At 50.1% G+C, this 6,077-nt stretch overlaps 1 long non-coding RNA gene across 1 annotated transcript; it reads left to right on the forward strand.

The window, feature by feature from the left end:
- The first annotated feature begins 1,788 nt into the window (after positions 1 to 1,788).
- Positions 1,789 to 4,924, forward strand: LOC127567258 (uncharacterized). Its single transcript, XR_007955853.1, has 2 exons — positions 1,789 to 1,988; positions 4,646 to 4,924. It is a non-coding gene; the product is annotated as an uncharacterized LOC127567258 (long non-coding RNA).
- Positions 4,925 to 6,077: the final 1,153 nt, after the last annotated feature.

Raw genomic sequence — 6,077 nt, forward strand, 5'->3', positions numbered from 1 at the left:
TGTTTGGATTTGCAAGGACTGAGCCCTTGTCCCACCACCACCCCCCCCCCCCATGTGTCAATCTGAATGGTTCTTCATCCATGTCTTCTGCTTTTGTGGATTCTGCAGTATTGCAGACACTGACAATGACCGGAAACATTGGGCAGTGCTTGAAGCAAGGGCAGGATAAGTAAAGTTCATCAAATGATGCTGTTGGGGGATAACCATGAAGTGGACAGCTGGAAATATGAAGTACATAAAATAATGGGATGGAACATAAATGCTCAGAACATGAGGAAACATTTCTGGAGAGGGTAAAATTAAATGGTCAATGTTCCGCTTGATGCCTTTCCATCGGACGTTTATTATCCTTGCACCACTGTTGAGACCAATATTCGGCATGTTCGATGCTGACTTAATTATGTTGTAATTTTGTGACATAACAAATAAGCACCCGCTTAAAACTGAAGTTAGGCTCTGGTCGCCCGCCTCTGAGACCAGAGGGAATCTCTCTCTCCGTTATGTTGAAGTTCAACCTTCAAATCTCTGCTCTCCCTCCCTCCCAAGTGGTTAGTCTGACCATGTGCGTGTGTCAGATGCTGTCAGATTTGGCACCAAATGCCGCTTCTTATTCAGGTAGCGTTTTGTTTTCTTTTCTGGTCAAATCGATTCGAGCCTGAATCCAGGTGTTTCAGTTGCCGATGAGATGAGAGTTTGCAGGGCCCCCTGTACTGCTGTTTGAGTTTCATTGGAAGACACACATGAATCCACCTCCATCACTGGCACTGACATGTATTCACTTCATTTTATGGTGTCCTGAATTGAACTGGATCTGTTGACCAGGAGAAAGCGGTCGATGGGTAAAATGTTGTGCCCGTACATGTCCAGGCTGGAATGGAAAGTATTTAGCTCATCTGCCACCCGGTTGATATTGATATGAAATACGAGCAAAGTTGAGAATAAGCAGTTTCGGAGAGGGAACAAAAATGCAGAGTTTTCAGAGGTTAAAATCAAAACTACACCCACCTGCCCTGCACTCAAAGTGCGGCAGTTGGTGCAAATCTCAAAATGAGCAGATAAAATGCTGGAAATAGTTTGCAGATGCGACGCCTTTAATGGCAACATGAACATAATTCCAGGAGTTGCTTTTCAGCTCTCTACTGATTCACCAGATCACGGTTAGTCAGCTCTCACATTTGATGCCAATATTTATGTTTACTCGAAATCCAGCGCTCGATTTGATAAAGTGACACTTCCTGAAAGCCCCGGCCTCAAGGAACAACAAAACCCACCATTGGTCCCGGCGTTATTGCAGAGGGGGCTGCTCTGCCCTCATATTCCAGTCTCAAGGGAGGAGACTGCAGCCAGTCGATGTGTCGAATTGCCCCTCCCGTGAAATCTTGACAATATCAATGGGTTTGTGAGTCCCAGGTCGCGAACCACAGCGAACGTTGTGAGATTTGTCTAAAAATACCCCGATCATGTTGCTGAACAGCTCGATGGGATTTGGCGAAGCTCCGCCGGGCCGAGCTCTGGCGTTGGATCACCCATCGCTGCTCTCAGTCCCCGTGGTCCTGCCGCTGGTTCAGCCCATGATTGATCATTGTCGAGAGCACCTGTGTTCTCTCAACCCACTACCACACAGGAAGAGACATCAAACTGGGGGATGTCACATTTCCAGGGATTTGTAGGAGAGGGGTCAGGTTTAGACCTCCTGGGGTAACAACACAGGTCGACACTTACGGGTTAAATATCCATCCTGCGCCGTGCTGCCACATCATGACATCACACAGGGAGGAGGCGCCACTCCTGAAGGTGACTTCGGAGCCCCTGCCCGTGTGCATCAACATAAAGGCAGAAAACGCTCGGGGTTCACATTGCAGAACATTCCTGTTCCAGCCTCCTGATCGGGACTCTGAGGAACTCAGTGCAAGACGATGAAGGCGCTGGTGATAACTCTTGGAATCCTGCTGGTGACTTCACACATCACTGCACAACATCCAGAGCAGGTACGTGTCTGTGTCGCTCTTGAATCTCTGCGTGGCCGATAGATTGATTTATAAACTGAAGCACCACTGTCAGATTATTTCGGTCAGGATTCTTGTGATATTACAAGGAAAGTCAAGACGTCCGTGAGGTAATAGTACTGAAGGAGTCAATTCTTCCTGTTGCCGGATTTCTACGGTGCGGCCCCGCTGATCGGATTCCGCCGTTCTACCCTCGAGCACTGACTTCCGTTGCCCACCTTTGGAACATAAGCCATGACCATAGAGCCTGATAAACCGGGTGTGCCTGAGATTGAAAGATACGGGGTGCAGTGGTGGGAGCTGCTGCAGGCGCGGGAGGAGGGCAGCGGGAGGAGGATGCAGGTGGAAATGGAGTAGAGGAGAGAGGGGATGGAAAGGAATGAAACGGATGAGGCGGTGGGAGAGGGAGTATGAGTGGCAGATACGAGAACAGCCGAGACACAATTCTATCTCAACCACTGGCGCTCGCTCTCCCTCCATGTCTCTCCTTCCTTATCCGTCCGTCCACCTCTCTCACACACACTGGTCCCCACTACAGCCCGTGCCTCTGACTGCAAACCCCTCCCCACTTCCCCAACTTCATCCGCTCCCTCCTCTCCTACACACAGAAACACACACACACACACACACACACACACACACACACACACACACACACACACACACACACACACACACAAACATTCCTTCCTTGTCATTCCCACTATTTCTCCCCTCCCTCGCTTCTGTTCCTCCCAAACCTACTTTCCCTCTATCCCCCACTCGTTCTCTTCCCACACTCTCCCTGATTCCCGCTCCCACTCGCACGCTGACATTGTTCAATGTTGCTGCACCTTTCCCTTCACTTCCCACACCCTCGGTTTCACACATTGCGCACAGTCATGCTATTCCTTCCCTCTCCTGCAAGTTCGAATACCCCTCACCATTCTCGCTCTTCCCCTCCACAGTTCGTATTGATCCATCCCCACCACCACCGTCCTACCCCTCGCCCTCCTTCCCCAACACTCTGCCCTTGCTCTCTCTCCTCACTATTATCCATCTTATTCCCCCATTCTCCTGCCCCCCTCTCTTCTCCCTGCCCTTCCTCTCTCCAAACTTCCTCTTCACTGACGGCCTCTTAATTCTCCTCATTTCACACCTCTCTCCCCTCTGTCCTCAATTGAACTTCCCTTCTTCAGTTCTGTGTTTCCACTTCTTCTCTCCTTCTCACCACCCTGGGCCTTTCTCCTTCTCTCCCCGCTTCCCTCATTCCTTGGACAAATACACGGGACCATTGTGGACATCAACATTCCCCACTTTGTCCCCATTTTTCTCTGGAAATCATTGGTCTCACATTACCCAAACTGTGCTCCATCTGCCACTGTGTCACCTTGTCTCCGTCCGCTGGCAGCTCATCAGTCCAGTCACAGCTCGGGTTCTCACTCAGTTTTGTGTCCTTGATGTCACATCTCTGGCACAGGTGCTCCCTTTGTGGAAAATCATTGCACCCAACTTTCCGAATGCTGATAGCCCAAGACACGGCCATAACGACCAAAATTGATCAGTTTTCGTATCTGGTCGAGGGGCAGTGCCCGTAACGTTGTCAGAGTCTGTTTCATGATTTCTCCTTGTACTCCCGAGCTGTGGCAAACGATCAATTGATTCATGTTTCTGCAGGAATTTCATGCGGACGTTTCAATTTCGAGGAGAGCGTAGAGTCATGATGCCTGAATGTCGGCAATAAAACCACTCAGAAGAAAGCACTGGGCGAGGGGGCGGCCGGATCATTCACGTCTAAGGTTGCAGGGTGCAAAGGGAATCCGTAAATGATCCAGTGCCGGACGCCGTCCCGGCCGAGCTGACCAAATTCACCATGAATGAATCAGTGCAGGGCCACAGTCTCTTTGTGTTTGGTCAGCTCTCATGACCCCTGAGGCCCGTATGACCTGTGTCAGAATAATCGGCTGCCGTTATAAATAAAACCTATTAAATTTACAGCAGCGTTACATCGGTGTTTGATTCCCTTTAGGATCGAAGCTCTGGGGGACAAGGTGATTGTGGGTGGAATATCACACGGGGAAATTGTCCGGAATGATAAGCATTTTAAAGCAATTACACGCCCGGTAAAATAATCTGCTGGTGGTAGAGACAGAGTTTCAAGCGAGAGAGACAGAGGCAGAGCGAGAGACAGACAGACAGACAGACACAGACAGACGGGGCAGAGACAGGGTGAGTAACAGACAGACAGAGACAGCGACAGAAAGATACAGAAAGGGGAGAAAATCACAGAGACCGATGGAACAATTGAATGATTCAGACACAGAGAGAAAGTACCGGAGAGGGTCAGACAAACAAACCACCAGACGAAATAGGAACAGACTTCCTTTGTCCACTTTTGCAACCTGATCCATTACCATACGGCCTGGTAACCTGGGTGTGCGCGAATGTGAAGGAGACGGGGTGTGGTGGTGGGTGCGGCTGGAGGTGCCGGAGAGAGAGCCGCGAGGGCAGAATGCAGGCAGTAAAAGGATCTGGGGAGAGAGGGGTAGGAAACGGATGAGGTGGTGTGAGAGGGAGTGTGAGTGGCAGAGACGGGAACAGCAGAGACACAATTCTAACTCACCCATTAGCACTGCCTCTCTCTTTGATGTTCACTTTAGACAATCTCGGAGAATCATGACGCCGGCATGTCTGCAATAAACCAACGCGGGCGGCCGAATCCTCCACATCCCAGGTTCGATGCTGCAGACGGAAACGGTGAACGATCCATTGCCGGACTCTCTCCAGGACGAGCTGGCCAAAGTCACCATGACTGATTCCTTCTGCAGGGCCACAGGATCTGTGTGATTGATCAGCTCTCATAACCCCTGAACCCTCCATTACATGTGCCATAAACGTGGGTTGCCCTCACAAATAAAACATACTACATTTATAAACAACAGCGTCACATCTGTGTTTGTTCCCTTTAGGATCGAAGCACTCGGAGGCAAGGCACTGTGAGTGGAATATCACATGGGAAGTTGTTGGGAGAAATAAGCACCCCGTACTTCATCGGAACAACTGAATGCAATTCCACGCCCAGCACAAATAACCCACTGATGGTAGAGACAGGAAGGAATTCTGGGTTGAAGGTGCATTGCGTGGGGCTATCCGAGGGCCGAATGGTTTCAGTGTTTCATTGGATCAGCTGGAAGTCAGTCAGCTGTGGGTGATTCAGCAAAGGTCCGGTGTTCAGGGGTTAAACGGAGTACTGATCATTGAAAGGACTATTATGGTCATTGTTGGAGAACAGGTTAAAGGGCGGGAAAATATTTAAGGGAATGGCTGCTGAAGGGGAAGGACAAGGGTCATGAAGGATGGAGGAAATGGGGCCATAAGGGAAAGGAATTCTTCACGAGGATATCATCTGACAGGTGGTAACGGTGTCGACAGAGTTCAGGACGGGAGTGGGTTGAATTGCCGAGTGATTCTATGGAAATAGAGTTCGTGCACAGATAACGAGCCAGTCTAATGTCATCTGCTGTATCCTGTAATGTACCGGGGCGGCGAAACTGCTTCGCAGATGGAGAGAGACGCCGTGCTCTCCTGGGGAGGGCGGGGCAAAGGAGGGACTCCGCTGTGACGTCGCCTCCAGGTGTGGAGCCCAGGCATCAGCACTGCACCTGACCCTGGTCAACGTCCTCTCGCTGAACAGATTTAGTTGGGGAGCTCGTTGAAGCAGTTGGCGCAGTATGAGTGTGGCAAACCCCCTCCACCTGTATGCACAGAATTCCTGCGCAGAAAGATAACACTTAGAGGGGCAACACCTACAGAAGACGCAGATGTGAGTAGGATTGTGGGTAGTGAGGAAGATTCAAAGAAGCTCTAAGGCAATTCAGACAATGCGAGTGAGCGGACAGACACATGACAGACAGATTGTAACACGGATACGCGTGACGGTACCGCGGTGGCAGGGAAAACAGAAAGACAGCGTATTTTCTGATCAGTAACAGACTGAGAAATGTTGATGTTCTAACGGCGCTGGGTGTCCGTGTGTCAGTGACGGAAAGAAAACATGCAGGCAAAACAAAGAGTTCAAGTAAATAGTGTGCA

This window comes from Pristis pectinata, unplaced genomic scaffold (genome assembly GCF_009764475.1).
Source record: "Pristis pectinata isolate sPriPec2 unplaced genomic scaffold, sPriPec2.1.pri scaffold_66_arrow_ctg1, whole genome shotgun sequence".
Lineage (NCBI taxonomy): Eukaryota > Metazoa > Chordata > Chondrichthyes > Rhinopristiformes > Pristidae > Pristis > Pristis pectinata.